We start from the raw sequence: 22,669 nt of genomic DNA on the forward strand, positions 1-22,669 counted from the left end.
GAAGCTGAGCCAGAAGTGATAATCACAAAAGCCAAGATCACCAGCTTCGTATAGAAGAACATAATCTGCAGATTTGGGATTCCTAACGCAATCATATCGGATAATGGGAGGCAATTTAACAATCCCAAGTTTCAAAAATTTTACCAAGACTTAGGCATTAAGAACCACTACTCTTCCCGAAGACACCCTCAGGCTTAAATGGAAGTGACGAATAGAAGCCTACTAAAAATTATCAAAACTCAGTTTGAGGGGGTAAAGGGTGGTTAGCCTGAAGAGCTGCCAAATGTTTTATGGGCGTATAGGACAGCCATAAGAGTGCCAATGAGGGAAACACCATTTAAACTGATGTTTGGAATTGAAGCCGTCATACCAGTGGAAGTAGGGCTGATAAGCATCCGAATCAAAGATTATGAAGAGTAGAGGAACCAGCAGGAACTCAACAGCAACCTAGATCTAATCGACGAGGTGAGAGATGAAGTTATGAAGTGAATGGAAAAGTACAAGGGAGCAATGGCCAGATACTACAACAAGTAGGTGAAGGTGAGAAAATTTAACATAAGCAACCTCATCCTTAGAAAAGTCTCGCAAGCAACAAAGGACCCATCCCAAGGGAAATTAGGGCCAGCATGGGAAGGACAATATGATGTAATTTGTCATTCCAGAGAAAGATCATATTACCCGAGGACCCTAGACAACCAAGAACTACCACATCCATGGAACATAGAACACCTAAAGAGATAATATCAATAAGAAACCCCATGTATTCCAAAATGCCTACTTTTATTTAGATCTATTTTCTTCTTTATTGTTGTTTATCATCCATAGACAAATGAATATTTTGTCTCTTTATCAATAAAGCATGAGCATAATTACCATTCAGAAATTATTTTCGTATATTTTTCCATTATAAACTATTGGCCAAGTCGTCATTGATACATGACTTAGAAAAAAGTTATTAATGCATAACAACATCGTTATTTATACATGATTTAAAAAGAAGTTATTAATGCATAACAATATCATCATTCATGCATGAATTAGAAAAACGTTATTAATACATAACAACATCATAATTTATACATGACTTAAAAAGAAGTTATCAATACATAACAACATCGTCATTCATACATGACTTAGAAAAGTTATTGATACATAACAACATCATCATTTATACATGACTTCAAAAAAGTTATTAATACACAACAACTTCATCATTTACACAAGACTTTCAAAAGTTATTAATACATCACTAAATTGTCCTTCATACTTGACTTAGCAAAGTTATTAACAATAACAATATCGTCATTCATACATGACTAAAAAAAACAAAGAGGTGTTATTAATACATAACAACATCATCTTAAAAAGAGGTTATTAACACATAACCACACCGTCATTCATACATGACTTAAAAAGAAGTTATAAATATATAATCACATCGTCATCTATATATGCCTTAGAAAAAGTTGGAGTTGTTAACACGTAACTAAATTGTCATTCATACATGATGTAAAGACTTCATCAACACACAACAATGTCGTCATTCATACATGGCATAAAAAGAGTTACCAAACAGGTTCAAGGATAAAAATACTCATAAATTGTATGCTCAAAATGGACGAGCCCAAAAGATTGTTCAAAGAAGAAAAGCAAATAAACATGCTCAAAACAACGAGCCCCAAAGAAGAACAGTTTTTTTGCTTTACACACACACACAGAAAAAAAAAAAAAATCAAAAACAAAAACAAAAAGTTTTCAAGGAAGACTAGAAGGGGACGGATCAGTTGGGACATTCTCAACTACATCTGGCACGACCTCGTTCTCCACTGTGGCCTCGGTAGAACAATCTACCAAGATATTTTTCTCCACTTCTTCCATATCAAGCTTGGAGAAGTCCAACACTGGGTGGTGCTTGGCCAAGTATTTACGAAAAAGGTCAAAACCCTCCACGTAATAATCGCAGAGCTTGTCCGAGTACTCACCTGAGGCCTTGAACTTCTCCCCTGCCTTCAAGCTAGCTTTCTCGACCTTCAGGAAGGCCTTGTCAATCTGATTGTACTTCAATTTTGAAAATGCCTTCTTAGTGTCATGCTCTTCTCTAGAGTTTTCAAGAGTTCCTTGTCCTTCTTAGGCTCCTTAGTAAAGAGAGATCTAGCTCCTAAATGACTCATTCTTAGCAAAAAGGGATTCCACCTTGGACTTGGCAATCACGTACTTCTCTTCATAATCCAAGTACTTCCCGGAAATGTACAAGGGTTCACCCAACACTTGCGAAGAAAAGAAATAAGCATTAGAGAACAAAACAGAACAAAAGAAGAAGTTCATACCTACATAACCTTATGCACATGAGACAACATCAGCTCATAAGATGGCCTCACCCCCAGAGGAGAAAGGTAGTCAACTGATATCACCTTATGAGCTTTCAGCACTGTGACTCTCGCATCATCCTAGAAAGATCCCAGAGGAGCCTTGTCCTTGTCCTTGCCCTTGGCTTTGAAACCTCCATCAATGGAAGCAATTAATTCTTGGGAAGAGGTAGGCGATTTTGGATGCTGGGATACGGACTTGGCAATAGGAGAAGTCACCATAGGATTGTCCTTGGGTGTCTCCGTGTCCTTCTAGCGTTTCCTCGTCAGAAGACCGCTTGTTAGACCTCCTTTGGCCTTCTTCTATTAGGTCTCAGCCAGTTTAGCTTTACTAAATCTGGTCGTCATTCCAAAAAAAAAAATAAATAAATAAATAAAGGGAAGGAGTTAAGTACTAGTACATTAAATCTACTCAAACGACAATTCAATAAAACTTACTTTTCTTGACGATCTCAACATTCTTGAACATGGTTGGAGGGCTTTGGTTTGAGGAATTACAGTAATGAGCTCGTCAAAGTCCTTAACAGACTCAAGATAATCTCTAACCCTTTGAACACGAGTATGGCACCTCCTTTTTAGACGAAGGCGAATGAAGGTTGTGAAAACAACAGCACATGCACATTTATTAGTGCCACATCCACTTAGGAAAATTATATACATAAGAAAGAGATTAAACAGAAAGATACACCAGACACAAGAGTACCCCAAATATGGAACAATTTAGGAGCGTCATCTAGATCCTCACCCGAAGTGAACTCCCCACCATCACCAGAGACGAAGAAAAAGTTTTTTTTTCCAATTTTGGAGAGACGAGGGGAAGTTAAAAACCAACCTTGAACTTCTTCCCCATGGTTTAAATTCCCAGTAGCTCGGATCTTTGGATCGTCTTAGACGATAGTAGTGCAGGAACTCTTCTATCGTACTAATGTCCCCATCATTGGCAAACATCCATATTACCATACGGTAGACTACTATCCTTCATGAGTTAGGTACTAGCTAAGCTGGAGCAAGTTGTAAAAAGAAGAAAAGCTCTCTAATGAAAGGGTGGATGGGGAAACGAAGTCCACTGACGAAGTCAGCCTCATAAAAGCACACTTCATTAGTGTATAGGAGTGATAAGGCCTATCGTCACCATCAGGGATCCTAATTTTTATAGAAGAAGGGAACTAGCCTCTTCTCATCCTTCTCCCTAAGAGAAAAACAGATACCCCAGACTTTATGAGGGGTAGAAGGAGAAGTAACTTCAAGGGCCCTACGGTCCTAAGATGAAGACAAGCATGTTTCAAGCTCACTAGACCTAACCTCCTCACTAGACATTATCAAGATTTGAGCAACTCCTATTGAATAGTAAATCAAAGGTAAAAGAAAAAGAAAGATAGAACTATAAGGACAATCTCACCCTATGAAGGACCCAACCCTAGGACGTTTCCTCCCTACAAACTTGAGCAAATCACATAGACGAGCAAAAAAGAAAGAAACAGAAGGGAAATCTGACCAAACCAAGGAATGATCTACCATAAGAACAAAAAAACAAAGAGGGAAGCTTGAAGAGACTTACCAGATTCAGAAAAGGAGTTGATGAGGAAAAACTCAGAAGAGAAAGAAGAGCTCTGAGCAAACGAAACGCCATGAAAAGGAAAAATGAAGTGAAAATGGAAAGAAAAGAAAAGGAGGGAAAAAAGTAGAATAAATAGAAGATGGTGCATGGGAAAACCGAGATGAACTGACATAAAGGAGACATCTTGACCGTACATGTGTCACGCGGTAGACGAAGCATAAACTCACAATAAATGCGCCGAACATGGAACATGAAGCGATGAATGATTATGTTCTTATCTTGTCTCACAGATGAGAATACGAACAGGAGGGCAGCTTATGAGTCAAAAAATAACCTGAGATTGTCATTCCCATTAATGACGATTAAGACAAGCTTTAGACATTTATTGGATGCATTGATGATGAAACGTAATAGACGAAGCAACGGTAACAAGTGAACTGTGCACTTCAGAGCTCCCATTGATAATGTACTAACCAATGCTTATAAATGCTGGAATTCATTTTCCATAAAGGCATGGAAAAACTATAAAAGAAAGGAACAACGGAATCCAAAGGTACACATTACTTATCCAAAAATCACTTTAAGTCAGTTTCTCTCTAAACAACTTTCTCCATTTCTAACTTAAGCATCAAAGTTTTTTTGGCAAACACCACACTAGTGTATTCCATTTCAATCCAAATTTTTATCGCAGGTTTACCTCAGTGACACGACCAACCACAAGATTGTCCATCTATTGAGACGAGAAGCTTAATTGTTGATTTTTCGCATCATCAACAACTTTCTTCTTATTTATTTATTTATTTTAAGGAAGGAGAACTTACTTATTTACAATAAAAAACTACAAGGTTAAAAAAAACTATATTGATTGTATGTTGCCCTTGTGGTCCATTCTATTATCAACCAAATTAATGGAAGATTATTAAAATTCTCCCAAATATCATTGATGTAACACACCACACCAAATAAAATAAGTCACTAAATACAAAAATATAACAAACTCAAAAAGGCAAGTGAAAAAAAAAATAGTTTCTATTACATTACTTGCTTTTATTATTATGGACATGTGGTTGTATTTCAAGAGTATATAATAATAATAAAAATAATTCAATTTAATTTAAACTACTAATTTCTTAATGAAAGATAAAATTTATAGGAAATTTAAGAAATTTAGAGTTTATTCTTAAAATTTCTAGAAGATTATGATCCTCCATCAAAGTAAAGACATGAATTTCTCCACAAAAAAAAAAAAAAAAAGTTGTAAGGTTGAATTAATTCAATCATGTGTTGGCTTTATTTCGTGCCAAATTTGCTTGTATTTTAGCAATTAGATACCCTGTATTTAGGTGGGAATTATGTAAGGGTTGTGTGTGAGAGAGTGTGAAGAAAACTCAAGATGTGTGCATACAAAGGAGCCTCACGATTGGATCTCGTGACTAACTTACGATTGGCAAGTTGCCAAAGTCGCACATGTGTGAAGCATGCAGGGAATTGAAGGGTCATGATAGCTGGAGCACTACAAGAAAAAATGTACAATTTAGCCAGGTAGTTCGCTCGCGACTCAAACTCGTGACTCGTTCCACTCGCGAGACTGAGTTGCCAAAATGCCCTGTTTGGATGAAAACTGACTTATTACATTCCTTACATACACCACTATAAATACCAAACCCACAAAATGTAGAGAGATTCTAGAGAGAATTTTGAGAGAGAAACCCTAGAGAAAAAAAAGATTGTCTCATCCACAAACTTTGTCATTTGATTCTCCAAATTCCTCTCCTTTCACCTTCTTCATTGACATATCCTTGAGAGGTACATTTGACAAATCCTTATCTCACCATACCCAAATTAGTGAGAAGATATTTTGGTGCCTGGGAAGCAATTTGAAGATGACCAATTCATTTGGTTGATGCAATGGGCTTATTGCAGGATCCGGGAAGCTAAAGAAGACAAGGTTAGGCGTAACCCTGTTGGAGCAAGAAGCTTGGAGGGCTTAGGTGCATTGGGTAGATTAGGCTTGAAGGGTCTTTTGCTATTCATGTATCCCAAATTTATTCTTTAGTGGATCATTTGACCACTTGGAGGGTGGCAGAGAGGTTTTTCTCCAAGTTCTTCGGTTTCCTCTTCGATAACACGTGCCAGTGTTATCTTTGTGTTTTCATCTCTCTTCCCTTACTCTTTAAATTTTAATTGCTACTATGTTTGTGATTAATTATGGTTTAGAGTGTTTTACCAATTTGGATATAGCTTATATTCATCATTCCGCACATATATTGTTTGTGTATAAGCTTGTGTTGGTATTGTTGAAATTGGGGGTCTAAACATTCATTAGTGTTTTACACACTAATTGAACTTTCAATTGGTATCAAAACAGGTGCACTTGCTATGGTTTCATTACCTAAGTGCGATCCTAGACCTTTTTTGAGATGGATAGATCTCAATCACTTAATGCTCCTCTATATTTTTGTGGGAGCAACTATGCATTTTGGAAAGTCTGGATGAGAGGATTTCTATGTTCCATTGATGATAGTGTTTGGGACATTGTCGAGATAGGATGGACTAGGCTGGAGGCCGCCAAATCCACATTGGGATAAGGCAGCCCGTGTGGCAGCTAACGCTAATAGCAAGGCTTTAAGTGCTATTTTCTATGGTGTTTCTCCTGATGAGTTTTATAGGATTTCTCATGTTACAATTGCTAAGGAGGCGTGGCAAATCTTGGAGATGACCTATGAAGGCACCAAAAAGGTGAAGGACACCAAGTTGCAAATGCTTACCACATGCTTCGAGGAGCTGAAGATGAGTCATTCGACTCATTTTATGGGAAGCTAAATGAAGTGGTGATTGGGAAATTCAACTTGGGAGAAAAGATAAAGGACTCCAAGATTGTGAGGAAGATCCTACGATCATTGCCAAAGAGTTTCCGTGCAAAGGTCACTGCCATCAGAGAGAGCAAAGACCTTGATAAGATTAAAATTCAAGAACTCATCAGTTTTCTTCAAATCTATGAGCTATCTCTACCATCACAAAGGAAAAGCAAATCTCTTGCTCTAAAGAAAATCAATGAGAGAGTGGAAACTCAAGACTCCTTGGATGAGGATGAGGTTGAAAAGGAAGTGGTGTACCTTGCTACGAACTTCCACAAGTTCTTGAAGTTTAAGAGAGATGGGAAGTTTTTTGAGAAGGGAAAATTCTCAAATTTTAAGAAGGAAAAGAAAGACTTCAAGAAGAAGGATTCAAAAGACTCCTCTCCATCTCAAATGGTCACGTGCTTTGAGTGCAAAGGGCATGGGCATGTAAAGAAAGAATGCCCCACTTATTTAAAGGCAAAGGGTAAAGTATTTGCCACTACCCATAGTGACTCAGATAGTTCAAATTCATATTCAAAAGAAAGTTGTGATGGAGAAGGAAACTACTTCACATTTATGACCATTGCACTTGTGGACTCTTCATAAGAGTTGAATGCACTAGTGGAAGAGCTCGGTGAGCACACCAAAGTGAAGTTAACAGGAGTTAGGGAGGAATCCGATAATGAAGGTGAAGAATGTGTCTATGAAGGAACAAAGGGATTGCAAGAAACCTATAATTCTCTTCTTGAGAAGACTGGAGAGTATGCAAGAGTGGCTAAGGCAACCATAAGAAAAATGAAGAGAGAAGAGCAAGATTACAAAAGTCTTCTAGTGCAGTACAAGGAGACTAAATGTGAAATTAAGATGCTGAATGGAGAACTAACCGAAGCCTATTCCAAGATCAAGTTTCTCGAGCTTGAAGTGATTCAAGCTAATGCTAAAGTGGAGCGGGTTGCCTCCAAAAAGCTTGACGAAGTGCTTGCACATCAAAAGCCCTTTTCTGACAAAAGCGGCTTAGGATACACCGGAAAGAGTAGTTTAAGTGCCAATGTGTCTAAGGAGATGAAGTTTATTAAAGCAAAGGAACCAGTGGTAGCAACTCCAACCGTTGAGAAAGGGAAGTTTGAGAATAAGCCAAAGGTGATTGCTCAACGGGTTTTAACAAAGCTTCCAAACCCAGTAGTGGTGAAACTGAAGGCGAAAGGAAAATCTCTTCTGAAGTCACAAAGGGGACCACAAACTCAACACTTTTGCCATCATTGTGGAATCCGAGGACACACTAGACCTAATTGCCACATGCTTCAGGCATTAAAGAATGGCAGCTCTCAAAGGCCAAGAGGATAAATAAATGGCAAGGGGAACCTCAAGCAATCAAAAGGGCGAGAAGTTGAGTCTGATATTGGTGATGTGATGAAGATGATAGACACCATCACCTCTTGTTTGGCAAACTTCACCCTAAGGTTTGAGAATCGTAACTCATGTACCCAATCCTCCAAGGATATCACCCCAAACACACATGCCGTGTGGGTGAAGAAGAGTACACATGCATAAACATTAAAACATGTCCATGCATAAATTCTTTCTTTATGTTGTGACTTTGTTTGGTTGTGTTCCTAGTAATCATTCTAGCATGTTTTGACAAATTTTTGTTTGTTTTTAAGAGCTTTGAATTTTTTCTTTTTGATCAATCTTTACTTACGTTTGTGTCAAAAATCCAAAAACATATAAAAAGTAGAAAATCCAAAAAGTTTGATTGGCATTATTGTGTTTCGTTATACGCATGTTTTGCCTTGTACCTTCGTACAAATGGCTTTGTGCATTTACGAGCGTAACTTGTTCTCTATGCACTCATATCATTGTGGGAAAAATCTTGACATCTGTGTGACTGTTGTAAATAGATCTTCAAACTTGTCATGAATGATTAGTCAATGGTTTTGTTGATCTTGAGACTTGCATAGACTTGTGCCTATATATCCTCCCACTATTTTTTTTTAATTCTTTTTTTTTTTTTTTTGCTTAAAGAGCTCAACCAATGTTAAATATCAAAATGAAAAGAGATAATGAGCTACAAAAGCTGTCGTACATACTAGTATTTGACTAAAAAAAAGGGAAAGCGACTTTTATGAAAATGAATGGTGCCCAAAATCCAAAGGCTTACTAATCAAATTGAAATATCAAAAATTTCATGTATCGATCTCAAAATGAGATATATTGTTCCAAAACGATCAAATGTTATGAAATGTATGAAACCAAATGAAAAGCTTCAAAATTATGTAATCAAGTTTTGTGGGAGGTCATATATGCATACTTCTATAATTGAGATTGGTCACACTTCCTAGTGCTAATTGTGTATAAGCTTGTGTTGGTATTGTTGAAATTGGGAGTCTAAACATTCATTTGCATTTTACACACTAATTGAACTTTCAAAAGTAAAGACATGAAGACTCATGTATCGCACAAATACACCATAAGGACTCAAAAGTTACTCTCACAATCATAATGACTTGAAAGTGGCAATAATATCTATATTTTTCACTATAATTTATTTTGTTACAATAACACCTGTGGCAATAGCCATATCTTGATGTAGTATTTTGTATAGTACTATCATATGATGTCATTAATATGAAGAAAACAATAAATTTTGGCTACAAACTTACTTGTAGCATAAAATCCCAACTAACAGTAGGAAGATGACATGTGTCTCAATCATATTCAATGCTCATGATTCACTTAAAATGATTGTATATAATCACTTAAATGTAAAAAGTTACCATGACTTTTGAGTGAAGTTGTGGTGTGCCTTTGTGTTAGAATTTCTTTCCCTCTCACTTGTGTGTGTGTTTGTTTCTCACCAAAAATAAAATAAAATAAAATAAAATAAAACTTAAATGTAGAGGTGACATGTCCTACTCATTAAAATAATAATATAATAATCCTACGTGTCAAGTCCACTCAGCCAAAACTCACATGCCACTCATGTGAGTGACACCTCAACTGTCCACCTTAGCTTCTCACCTCTCATCCCTCTCACGTGACCCCACGTGACCTTACTGTCCAACTACCTCAATCACCACCTACGAAAATCCCCAATTTTCAGAGAAAATCCCAAAATCCCCACATCATCATCCTCATCTCTCATCCCTAAAATCTCTAAATCAAACCCATTTTAAGTTGAACGAAAACCCTAAAAAAGCCAAATCTTTTGCATCATCAAGATGATGACATTCCAGACCGAGGAAGAAGAATGGACACTAGCTCTGTGTCTGCCTTTGCATCATCAGAGGGAAGCTTGAGGAGGAGAGCACCACGCATGTGCTATAACCCCTCCCCTTAGAAGCCTGTGGTGTCCTAGACAAAGAACAATTTAGGGAGAAAGTTCTATGGGTGTCCCAATTACTAGGTAAGTGAAGTGCAAATTCTTCCAATAGGTTGATGATAAGATTTGTGAGCATGGGAAGGTGCTTATCCTAGAAATGAGGTAGAAAATTCTCAAGCTCCAAGCCGAGGTTTCAACCTGCAAGAAGAGGGAGAAGTTTTTGACACTATGTTTGATATTGACACTGCTGTTGTGTGGGATATGCCTTTGTGTGATTCTAGCTTTGGTGGGTTAGATGGGTGGGGTATGGTGTAGCATGTTTTGGACAATGTGGGTGTAGGTAGGATTAGGACAGGGTTAGGACAAGGTTGCTGGTGGATGATGTAGATGATGTTGTTATTTTATGTATCCCAATCATTTTAGCATGAATGAAATATGCAATGACATAGTTCATTGTTAGGTTAGTGTGTAATGGTGGCTTTGTTAATTACCATAATTGATTACAATTAGATTGTTAATTTACCAAATCTACAATATTGATAAGGTAACCATTGCTTATATATACAACTAATTACCAAACTTGCAATATACAACTAATTACCAAACCTGCAATATTGGTAAGCTAACCATTGCTGATATACACAACAATTACCAAACCTATAACATTGATATACACAACAATTTTTGTTTTTTTGCAATATACAACAAATTTACCAAATTTGCAATACACAACAAGTTTACCAAATCTATAGTACACAACAAGTTTACCAAATATGCATTACTTGCAATGTAATATATTTTGCAATACACAACTTAAACAAATTCTGCAATACAAAATAAGCTCCAATTCAGTGCAATTCCAAATTTGCATTAATAAGCCATTCATAAATATGCAATACACAACATAAGCAAATTCTGCAATACAAAACAAAAGCTAATTACATGCAATTCTAAATTTGCATTAATAAGTCATTCATTAATAAGGTAGACCAAATCTGCCTTACTATGTCATTCATAAATCTGCAATACCATATCTGATATACAATAAACCTACACGAGGCACATTAGTTTAGCCACATCAAAGACTAACTACTAACACTAGTTAGAGTAAGATAAGAACATGAGGCACTAACTACTAACACTGCCAATTGCCCAATTACAAACGTCTGCCATAATCTAGGTAGTGAATTTAATCCAAAAAATAGGCCATGTTTGCCAATTACACAAGATCAAAGTAAACCCAAAAAGTGGTGTAAACACTCCACTAGTCTATCCTCTTGGACCATGTATAGATGCATGGCTCTTAGCAAACCTCAGTGCCTCCCCGTACCTTGATGCATTTCTTGATGTTGTCAGAGTTTCATTTGTGATAGTTCCCCTCATTCTCTTCCTTGGATTGGTATTGGTTTGACTGCTGGTTATAGGGTTGCTACTTGGTGGATGCTGGATACTGGCTTGCTGATTGATGGCTGCTGGTTTGCCTGTCTTGTGCCTTGTTGGTTGCTTCTGGGTTGTTAGTTTGATAGCCTGGTGCCATGCTGGTTACTTCTGGGTTGCTGGTTTGATGGCATACTTGTAGCATTTAGTTGCTAGTTTGATGGCATACTTGTAGCATTTGGTTCACCAGCTTGGGCATTGTCATTTGTCTACAAGCAGAAGCAAATACAACTAAGTTAGAACATTAGTTGACATTTCAAAACATGCAAAATTTCAAAACATTAGTTTTACCTTGTTTGGTCTATTTCTCCTTTGGTTTTGGGCACTAGGTAGTGAAGAATTTCCTCCAACCTCACATTTGCAGCTTCTTTTACTGTGGCCTATCTTCCTACAAGACTTGCACCTCTTGGCCCAACCCAAGCCCTTGCTGTAACCCCTCCTTGGTTCATTGGGCTCTAACGCTCTCTTCTTTTTGGGCCTGCCTAGTGGCTTTCTTTTTATGAGAGGCTGTACAGGAGGGTTGAGGTCCATATATTGGCACCACTGAATGGATCAATGGTGTGCTCATAACATGCTTTGTATGTGCTAACTTGGTAGCAGGCATTAATGTACTTTTCAACTTGCTTTCTATTGAAGAATATGCATGAAACTGCATGGCAGCATGGGATACCAGTGATATCCCCTTTCCTACAACTGCACACCCCCTTAGCCAGGTCCATAACAAAGCTTTGTAGTCCATTCTTCACCTCGAATTTGGTGTCAAAAGCCCAACAAGCTAACCACCTACGACTGCCCACCTTCTCCCTGTGTAGTCTTTTACAGACTTCAGGGTAGAGCTCAAATTCCACCCTAATATTGTGTTTGTTTTGCTGGAATCTACTCATTAAGTATAACCTCATGTCCTTAAGCTGCAAACAGGAAAACCCATAATTCAATGCATGCAATAGTGTACAGCTAACCAAAATCCAAAAAATATGCATACCATGCTAATGATGGGTTTCCCCTTGAATTTGAGTATCTTGCTATTGAAACTCTCACACATGTTGTTGATGACAGTGTTGCTCAATGCATCAGTTCTGAACATGTGTCTAGCCCATATTGTTGTGGTATGTCCTTTCAACTAATTATATACACCCTCATCAATGTCCTTCATCTCATTCATTACTCTCTCAAATTCATGTGCATATGTGGCTTTAGCTACCTTCCAAAACAAGTCCCTAATCAGTATGCCAGGATGTTGCTCCCTCAAATTGTTGTACAAATGTCTACAACAAATTCTGTGCTCATATTGTGGCCAATTATCTGCAAATGCCTGCACCAACCCTTGCTAAGAAAATCAACAGTGGTTAGCATATATGCATATTTCACTACTTATTGAATGTAGTTAAGTTAAGAAATGAGTATGTGTTGGATATAACTTTTATTGGTTTGATATGAATGTCCACCTCTTTTTATCACCAATGTTTGCTAGTAGCAAATTTATAAACCAAATCCATGAGTCCTTGGTTTCAGCTTCCACCATTGCAATTGCTAGAGGGAAATATTCTTCATTAGGGTCTCTGGCAACTGCAACCATCGGCTAGCCCCCTATCTTGGTTTTTAGGTGACAAGCATCCAACCAAATTATTGGCCTACAACCTATCCTGAACCCCTACTTACACCCAGACCAGCAAATGTACAATCTTTCAAAATAAGGTAGACCGGCCTCTAAGTCCATCTCAGTTGCCAAGTCACCCATTAAATATGTGTGTCTTCATTTGAACTGTACTGCTAGGGTTGGATCTTCTCAATTCTACATAGTAATCCCATAGTTGATTGTACTACTCTATATAATACCCATTAACAAACTCATGAGCCTTTTCCCTAGCCATGTTGGCTTTTCCTACAGTTATATTTACAATATACTTCTCATGCACAGCCTCTTGAATGTCCTTTAGCTTAATATCAGGTTGCCTCTTCACCTTCTTTATCAACTTCTTTGCAAGAACTTGGCAGAACACCTTGGAATTTTCTAGCTTCTAGTGCATGTGTGCTCCAAGTTCAGAGTCTTCAGCTGCCAGCTTATCTCCCTCGACATCTTTGCAAGCTAAGTTTTGAAATTACAGAGAGGTTGTCATTTGACTTTAAACCTAACTTTGTCGTTCTTCATAAACTTCACCCTTCCATCCACCTTTCACTACATACTCAGTAATAGCATCCTTGAATTGCTTAGCTGAGGTAAATAACATATCCTTCTCAAATACTAAGTGTTCAGTATTGGAAACTGGTCTAAACATAGAGAACTTTTTCCTCCTTCTTCTAACATTGTTCACTACTCTTTCATTGATAGTAGCACCACCCTTACTGCCATTGTCACCATCACCATCCCCCTGAACCTCACTATTAAATGATGACTCAGTTAGGCTCAACACCCCTCAATAATGTAGTCTGAGTTCATTACCCCATCACCCATCTGATCATGCATGTGCATCATTACATCACTGTCACTGCTTGCATTATCTTCACCCACATATCTCTAGTTGGGGTTCAGTGATCTTGCCTCTTCTACATCACTATCCTCAGAACTTTCATTATTGTTAGTGGTGATAGCCCCATCTTGTTGTGGTTCCTTAACAATTGGTTCCTTCCCTTGTCTCCTGCATCTAAGTATTACCACTTCATCATCACTATCATCATTTCTATCACCTGCATCCCTTGCACCACCACTGCCAGACTTATCACCACCATCATAGCACTCCTCATCCCTACCATCATCCATTCCACCACCACCTATTCCACCACCATCCCTACCACTAGGATTATCACCAGCCATACCATCAGCATTGCCACGAGCACCAAAACTGCCACCAGCACTACCACCATCCCTACCAACCTCAACCAGTTGAAAATGACTATCCCAGTCATCATCACCATCATAAAACTCATCATCATCCTTAAAATTAGAACCATTACTGCAGTAATAGCCCTTCCCATTATAATAACCATCAAAAGGATGTTCAGGTTCACTAGAGCTGAAATCCTTAGAATAACTATAACTACTCTCATAAGAATCACTAACAAACAAAAGGTTGTCATAATCAGGCTCTACAACAAGATCCAAAGGCACACCATTACCACCATTAATATGTATAGGCTCATGTACTGGATGTGTAAAGTTGTAATTTACAACTGTGTTTTGTTGGCTTTAATTCTACCAAATTTGATTATAACTTTATTCAATCTTTTGTACCTTGTATTTATTGTGGGATTTAATTGTAAGGGTTGTGTGATAAAGAGAGAGAGTGTGTGAAGACTTAAGCTATTAAAGACTAAAGAGGTTTTCACGGGTAGCTCGCGACCTAGCATCCCGCGAAGTGATGCATGTGCCTTTTGCATGACTAGAATGCGAAGAGTCAGTACAGATGGAGACAGCTGTGTTTCGCGAGTATCTCACGGGTAAGTCCTTCCCGCGAGACACCCGCAAAACATTCTGTTTTGCCAGACTGTGCTATCTGACACATATTTTCTGTACCCACACTATATATACCCATATTACCCACAAAAGTTGAGGAGTGCTTTAGAGAGAAAACCCTAGCCACAAACCTTGAGAGTTAGAGATTGTTATACCCACAAATCCTCTACACAATTGCTTGTGGATTTTCCTCAACTCCTACCTCTCCATTTCCATATCATTGGAAGGTTGATAGCCCAAATACTTACCACAACCTTTCAGAGTATCAAGTGATATTTTGGTGCTGCTGGGAAGTATTGGAAGAAGCCAAGGATTATAGATGCAACATGGGGCTTGTTGCGGGATCCAGAGACACGGTTTCGAGAAGCCTTGTTGGAGTAGGAGTTTGGAGGGCTTAGATACATTGAGTAGATTAGGCTTGGAGAGTCTCTTGCTAACCCATGTATCCCAACTGATTGTCTAGTGGATCGATTACCGTTTGGAGGGCGGCGGAGAGGTTTTTCGTCGAGTTCTTCGGTTTCCTCTTCAATAACACATCGACGTGTTATCTTGTGTTTGCATCTCTCTTCCCTACTCTTTTACATTCCATTTTACTGTTGTGTTGTCTTGATTATGGATTAGAGTAGCATGTTTGTTTATCCTCTCGCATTTACACTATTCTGCACTTAGTATTAAGTTAATGTAAAATCTATTGAGTCGTAACTTTAATTTGGGGGTCTAAACAGCTCTTGTATTTTTAACATATTTTTGAGCTTTCAATTGGTATTAGAGTGGGTACACTTGTTTTGGTTTCATTACCTAAGCGTGATCCTTGACCCCTTGGGTGTTTTGCCATGGATAGTGTTTTGTATGCTTCTATGGATGTTGTTGAGTGTAACATGCCATGTGTTTGTAAAAATGCCTCTATGAGTGTTAATCCTCATAATTGTGATGACATGTTACATGAATCTTTGTGTGTTGTTGATATTCCTAACATCAAACTCTTGAAGAAAGATGCTAAGAAGTTTTAAAAGAATTTGAGCAAGTTACTTTGTGAAAATGATGATTTGATTGCTAAGATCAATGAATCCAACAAATTGGTTGAGAAATATAAGAATCTTGTTGAAATTTCTCTTGAAAAGCTGAAAGAGTTTGAATGTTTGAATATAGACTTGGATGCTAAACTTGTTTTTTCTAACAAATTTGTTGATGATCTTAAATCTGAAAATGAATCTCTTAAGATGCATGTCAAGTGTTTGATTGCTGAATTTGTTGCTAAAATAGAAGAAAATATATGTTGCAATCATGTTGTGGTACCCGATTTTGTGCCTATTGTGTGTTCTACCTCACAGGACAAATCGATGTACATTCCTCCACACAAAAGAAATCAAAAAGTGGAGAGAAAGACTCTTAAGCCTAAGCCTTTATTTAGGTCCCATCCTAGGGAATTGAGTGGATCTAAGTTTGTTCCTACTTGCCACCATTGTGGTGTGATTGGTCATATGAGACCTCAATGTCATAAGTTGAAGAGAGAACAAACCCATGTTGCTAGATCCCTTCCCAAAAGGCCTAGTGGACCTAAACACATTATTTGTCACCATTGTGGTGCCTTTGGTCATCTTAGACCTCATTGCTTTAAGTTTCAAGTTCTTAAAAGAATCAAAAGAAAAGAGAAACTTGGGCTTCTTGGAAGTTGTGCTTTGCAAGCTAAACCAGATTTGATGGAAAATGGTAAGTTGTTGAAGAAAGTTTTTAATGTTCTTACCTCCTTGTCTATGTGCATCTCCGGTTCTCATTCTTTCAACCCTCGTCTCACTTCTCTTAAGACACTCATTCCAAACAATCGTTCCGTTTGGATGAGGAAGGGATCTTATGGTTGAGCTTATGCTCTTTTGGTCCTTGATCTAATTCTTTTGATCTTTGTAGGACTCTTCATGCATTAGATGCTTCATTGTCATGCATTTGTGCATTATGCATCTCCTCATATGCATTGTTTTTTATCTTACTTTTATGCTTTTGTTTTTGTGTGTGTAAAGAAAATTCAAAAACAATAAAAATTGAAAAATCTTCAAAAAGTTTGATCGCTTGTTTTGTGTATATCACAGGGGAGTTTGGCCTAGTACCTTCGTACTAATGGCGTAGTGCATTTACAAGCTTATCTTGTTATGTATGCACGTTTATCTTTGTGGGAAAAATCTTGAAATCTATGGGTGACTATTGTAAATAGATCTTTAAGTTTGTCATGAATGATTGGTCAATAGTCTTGATGGTCTTGATTCTTGCATAGACTTGTGCCTATATATCTTCCCACCTTTACTTTTATGTTTTTGCTATAAGAGCTTACCAAATGTAAATCTCACAATGAAAAAGAGATTACGAGCTACAAAAGCCTATCGCACATACTAGTATTTGACTAGGAAAAAAGGAAAGCGACTTTTGTATTGAAATGTATGGTGCTCAAAAAGCCAAAGGCTTACTCTAAATGTTGAAATATCAAAAAATTTCAAGCACCGATCTCAAAAAGAGATGTTTTATCCAAAAAGGATCAATTGTTATGATTTATGCAGAAGCCAGATGAAAAGCTTCTATGTTTTGTAATCATTCTTTTGTGGGAGGTCATATATGCTCATTTCTATAATTGAGATATTCCACTTGATTTCGTACCAGTTGTGTATGACTTGATTGAATTGATCATTGAAACTTCACTTTTATCTTAGGGCTATTCCACATTTGATACTCACCCACAACACACAAGACTTTGATTCAATTAATGCTTATCTCATTTATGTGATTGTACATGTTCAAATGTGATGTGTCTGCTCAAGTACTTGCTGATCAAACCCAAAAAGATTTTTGAGTGTTTTATATGTTTTTGAAAGTGATTTTATACTTTCGTGCTTTTAGTTTTTGTTCAAAATGCATTTTTGTGTTTTTCTTCAAAAACTGGTTCAGAGTCTTTTTCGTGAGAAGCTCGCGACTTAGAGCTTCTCGTAAAATGTGCTTAAGGGAAATTACAAAGTCAATACAGAAAGTCTCGCTACTGCCTCCCGAGTATTTTGTGACTAAACTCTTCTCGCGAAATGTTTTTAGGCAAAAACTTTAAAATTTTCAAGTTCATACAGAGGCTATCGCGACTGTCTCGTGACTGTTTCGCGTCTAAGAGCTTCTCGTGAAAGCTTCAGTGTGTCTCGTGACTAATCTCGCGACTTTCTAACCTGCAAAAAATGTGTGTTTTCAGTTTTATAAGGCAGATGTGACAGGTTTTCAAAACACTCTTATTTCCCTTGCTTAGACTCTCTCGAACCCCCTTTAACCCAAAACCATTTTTCACTCAAACCTCATCATTTTCAAGCAAAAATCTTTGCAAAATCACTTCAAGGTATGTTTTCCTAAAATTGTCTTCATTTTTGTCTTAGATTATGCAGATTTTAGCTTAGGGTTTTGGAAATTGGGGATTTTCGAAAATTGGGTTGGGGTTCTTAGTTTTTGTGAAGATTTTTCAAATTTTTTGATTGGGCTGAGTCCCATTTGATGTTTGTGTATCTGTGTTGGCCCCTTGAGGCATTCTAAGCTTGTATTGAGGCAGATTTCTCCATGTTCATGCATTGCTCATAGTTGGAATTCACTATTGCATGCTAGGTGTTTGACAAAATGTCCTAGTGACATTCTTGTGTTGAATTGAACTTAACTGAGTTCCAATGCTTGGTTATTGTCTTGATTGATCATGTTTATCATGTTTTGGTCAATGTTTGTGTGTTTTACACACTATGTCCATTTTGTGCCTCAATGCCATGCCATGCACACTCTAGGCATACCTCATGCATCTCATGCTGCATCCTAATGCATCACATGCTACACATATATGCTTCAGCACAGACACACACATGCACAGTGATTCACTTCATGCATTTTGCTTTTGTTTACATGGTTAAACACTTATAGCATGTTGTTTTGTGTTTGTTTGCTCTGTTTTAAGTTGTTTTTGCTTTGTTTTAGGTTGTTTTACCTTTGTTTTGAACTAACTTGAATCTAATCAAGTTTTGTGTTATGTGTTTGTGTTTTTGCACTTGTTTCTTTTCTGTTCTATGTTCTCATATACAGATGTCTCTGTTTAAAAGCTCAGCTGTGAAAGGAGGTTGTAGCAAAGGGAAAGAGCCGGTGATTGATGTTGATGACCCTTGATCGAGGTCAAAGAGGACTCGTTTTTCAATAGGAGTGTATGACCCTGACTTGTTCAGATCTTATGTTGCATTCTAGACCTACATGAGCTACTTCCGAGATGCTCCATTGTTGGTTGAAAGGGTCATTGATCAACCCTTTCTCCTAGACATGAATTTTCCAATATGGTTTGCCACCAAAGATTGGAATTTTCTTCTCTCAAATCTTGAGGATGCATACAAAAACTTAGTGAAATAATTCTATGCAAATGTCATTATTGAAGGAGAGGAAATCAAGTGCTGGGTGAGAGGAAAGCAGTTCTCAGCTACACCCGTCTACTTGGCCGAAATTCTACATATCAACAAGCCTATATTACCTATCCCACCGGTATATGATGAATTGAATCCGGATGAGGAGGTTCTTCGGGAAGCTTTCGGAGCTAATTTGGAATTCTTCTCCAATGGGAAGTCAATAAGTGTGGCATCTCTTTCTCCTGAATCAAGGCTACTCACGATGATCATGTTTAGCAACCTCTACCCTCTATCTAGCATCGATTACATGAATCTTGGTCGAGCTCTATTCTTGCATGATCTGATCACTGACATGGAGATTGATGTGTGCTCATATTTTCCACATTGCGGCAAAAACGGTTGACCGGACTGCTTCAAGGAATTGTATTCCTTTCTGTCACCTTATCTCAAGGATTTTGAAGCTCAAAGGTGTGCATCCTTTGGAAGATGAGTGCCCATATCCAAGGCCAAGTCCAATTAATATCTGCACTCTCCATGCAAGCATGAGTCACACTAAGAAGAATACCAAGCAAGAAAGTCATGCTACTTAGGGAAGCTCAAGCCCTACATCCCATGTTTATGATGAACAGCTAGACAACATCATGGCTACTCTCCAAGAGATTACTACCAAAATATCCGAACTAGCTACCATCATGCACTCCCAACACATTCGTTTCGACACCAAGGTCACATCTCATCAGACTCAACTAGACCAAATTCAAAGGAAGCTAGAGGAATATGAAGACTAGCTATTCCATGATAAAAAGGGGGAGATGGTGTCATTGTTAGGGGGAGTGTAGTGATAGGGGGAGGAGAAGATAGTAACTATGTAAGGTTGAATTTATTCAACCATCTAATTGGCTTTATTCCGTGCCAAATTTGCTTGTAATTCAGCATTTAGTAACCCTGTATTTAGGTGGGTTAGATGTAAGGGTAGTGAGTGAGTTAGAGTGAAGATTGCTCAAGAGTGTGCAAGAAAACAGAGACTCGCGGTTTGGCCTCGCGGGTGACTCGCGGCTACAAGCCGCCAGACGTAGCACACATGCCAAGCATGCTGGAGGGTGAACAGTCATGCAAGCTGGAGCACTACAGGAAAAAACAGGACAACTGGCCATACGGTTATCTCGCGATTGGATCTCGCGACTTAGTCAAGCCGCGAGGTCAAGCCGCGAGCCACCCCTGTTTTGTAAAACCTGACGTTTCACATTCCTCTCCCACTCCAGCATAAATACCCCTTTTACCCACGATTGTAAGAGAGCTTTCAGAGAGAATTTTGAGAGAGAAACTCTAAAGAAAAACAAGATTGATTCACCCACAATCTATACATTAGAGTCTCTTCAAATTCCTCAATTCTCTTCCTTTCCATTGTCAAATCCTTGAGAGGCATTATACCAAACCTGATTCTCACCATTATCATTACTGTGAGAGAGCTGTTTGGATTTCTGGGAAGCAATTAGGAAGGAACCAATCTTCATTGGTTGATGCTACGGTCTAGTAGCGGAATCTGGGAAGCTAGAAAAGAAAAAGGCTCGGCGCAACCTCGTTGGAGCAAGAAGCTTGGAGGGCTTAGGTGCACTGGGTAGATTAGGCTTGGAGGGTCTATTGCTGTTCATGTATCCCAACTGTATTTTCTAGTGGATTGTTTACCGCTTGGAGGGCGGCGGAGAGGTTTTACGTCGAGGGCTTCAGTTTTCTCTTCGATAACACATCGCGTGTTGTCTTTGTGTTTGCATCTTCCTTCCTCTCTATCTTTGCCTTTTTATTATCTGTTGTGGATTGTGTTTTGTTTCGGCTTAGATAGTTTTTACCAATTCCATATTATAGCTTATGTTAAGTTTCCGCACACTAGTTGTTTGACATATTGCTTGAATTGGTTAAGTTGTATTTTGGAGGTCTAAACGTTCAAAGGTGTTTATACACGTTTTTGAATTTTCAATTGGTATCAGAGCGGGTACACTGCTATTGGTTTCATTACCATTGTGTGATCCTTGACTCCCTTTGGAGATGGATCGATCTCAATCCCTAAATGCACCTCCATATTTTGATGGTAGTAATTATACTTTTTGGAAGGTTCGCATGAGAGTTTTTCTGTGTTCTATTGATGAATTTGTTTGGGATGCTATTGAGATTGGTTGGACCAGACCTGAGGCAGCCAAATCCACATGGGATAAGGCAGCACTTGCTGCATCTAATGCTAACAGTAAAGCACTCAATGCTATTTTCTGTGGTGTGTCTCCAGATGAATTTCACAGGATTTCTCACATTACCGTTGCCAAAGAAGCATGGGAGATTTTGGAAACCACCTATGAAGGTACGAAGAAAGTGAAAGACACCAAGTTGCAGATGCTAACCACTCGGTTTGAGGAGCTCAAAATGAGTGAGGATGAGTCTTTTGACTCTTTCTATGGGAAGCTAAATGAGGTGGTTGTCAGTAAGTTCAACTTGGGGGAGAAAACGGAGGATTCAAAAATTGTAAGGAAGATCCTTCGATCATTGCCGGAAAGTTTTCGTGCTAAAGTGACAGCGATTGAAGAGAGCAAGGACCTTGATGACATCAAAGTACAGAAGCTGGTTGGTTCTCTACAGACTTATGAGATGTCGCTGCCAAATCAACGGAAGAGTAAATCTCTTGCTCTTAAGACCATTAATGAGAAGGTGGAAGATCAAGACTCATCGGGAGAAGATGTGGTTGACAAAAATGTTGCATACCTTGTCAAAAATTTCAGAAAGTTCTTGAAATTCAAAAATAATGGCAAATTTGATGATAAAAGAAAATTCCAAAGTTCTGGAAGGGAGAAAAGGGAATTCAAAAAGAAAGATGGAAAAGAATCCCAACCTACACAAGGAGTCACTTGCTTCGAATGTAACGGGCATGGACACTTTAAGAAGGAATGTCCGAATTATTTGAAATCGAAAGGCAAAGTGTATGCCACGACATTGAGTGACTCGGATTCATCTGACTCAGAATCTGAAGAAAGCTGTGATGGAGAGGGGAACTATTCAGCTTTTATGACTATTGTTCATGTTGAGTCTTCAGATGAGTTGAATCTGCTTGTACGAGACCTTGGAGAACATAGTGATGATGAATCACTGGGAATTGTTGAAGAATCAGATGTTGAAGAAGATGAAAGCACAGCAAATCTTCAAGAGAATTATAACTCACTCTTGGAGAAATCGGGTGACTACACAAGGGTGGCCAAGGATGCTGTGAGAAAAATGAAGAAGGCAGAGGAGGACTACAAAAGTCTCCTAATCCGATATAGGGAGGCCA

Source organism: Quercus lobata, chromosome 5, assembly GCF_001633185.2.
Source record: "Quercus lobata isolate SW786 chromosome 5, ValleyOak3.0 Primary Assembly, whole genome shotgun sequence".
Classification (NCBI taxonomy): Eukaryota; Viridiplantae; Streptophyta; class Magnoliopsida; order Fagales; family Fagaceae; genus Quercus; species Quercus lobata.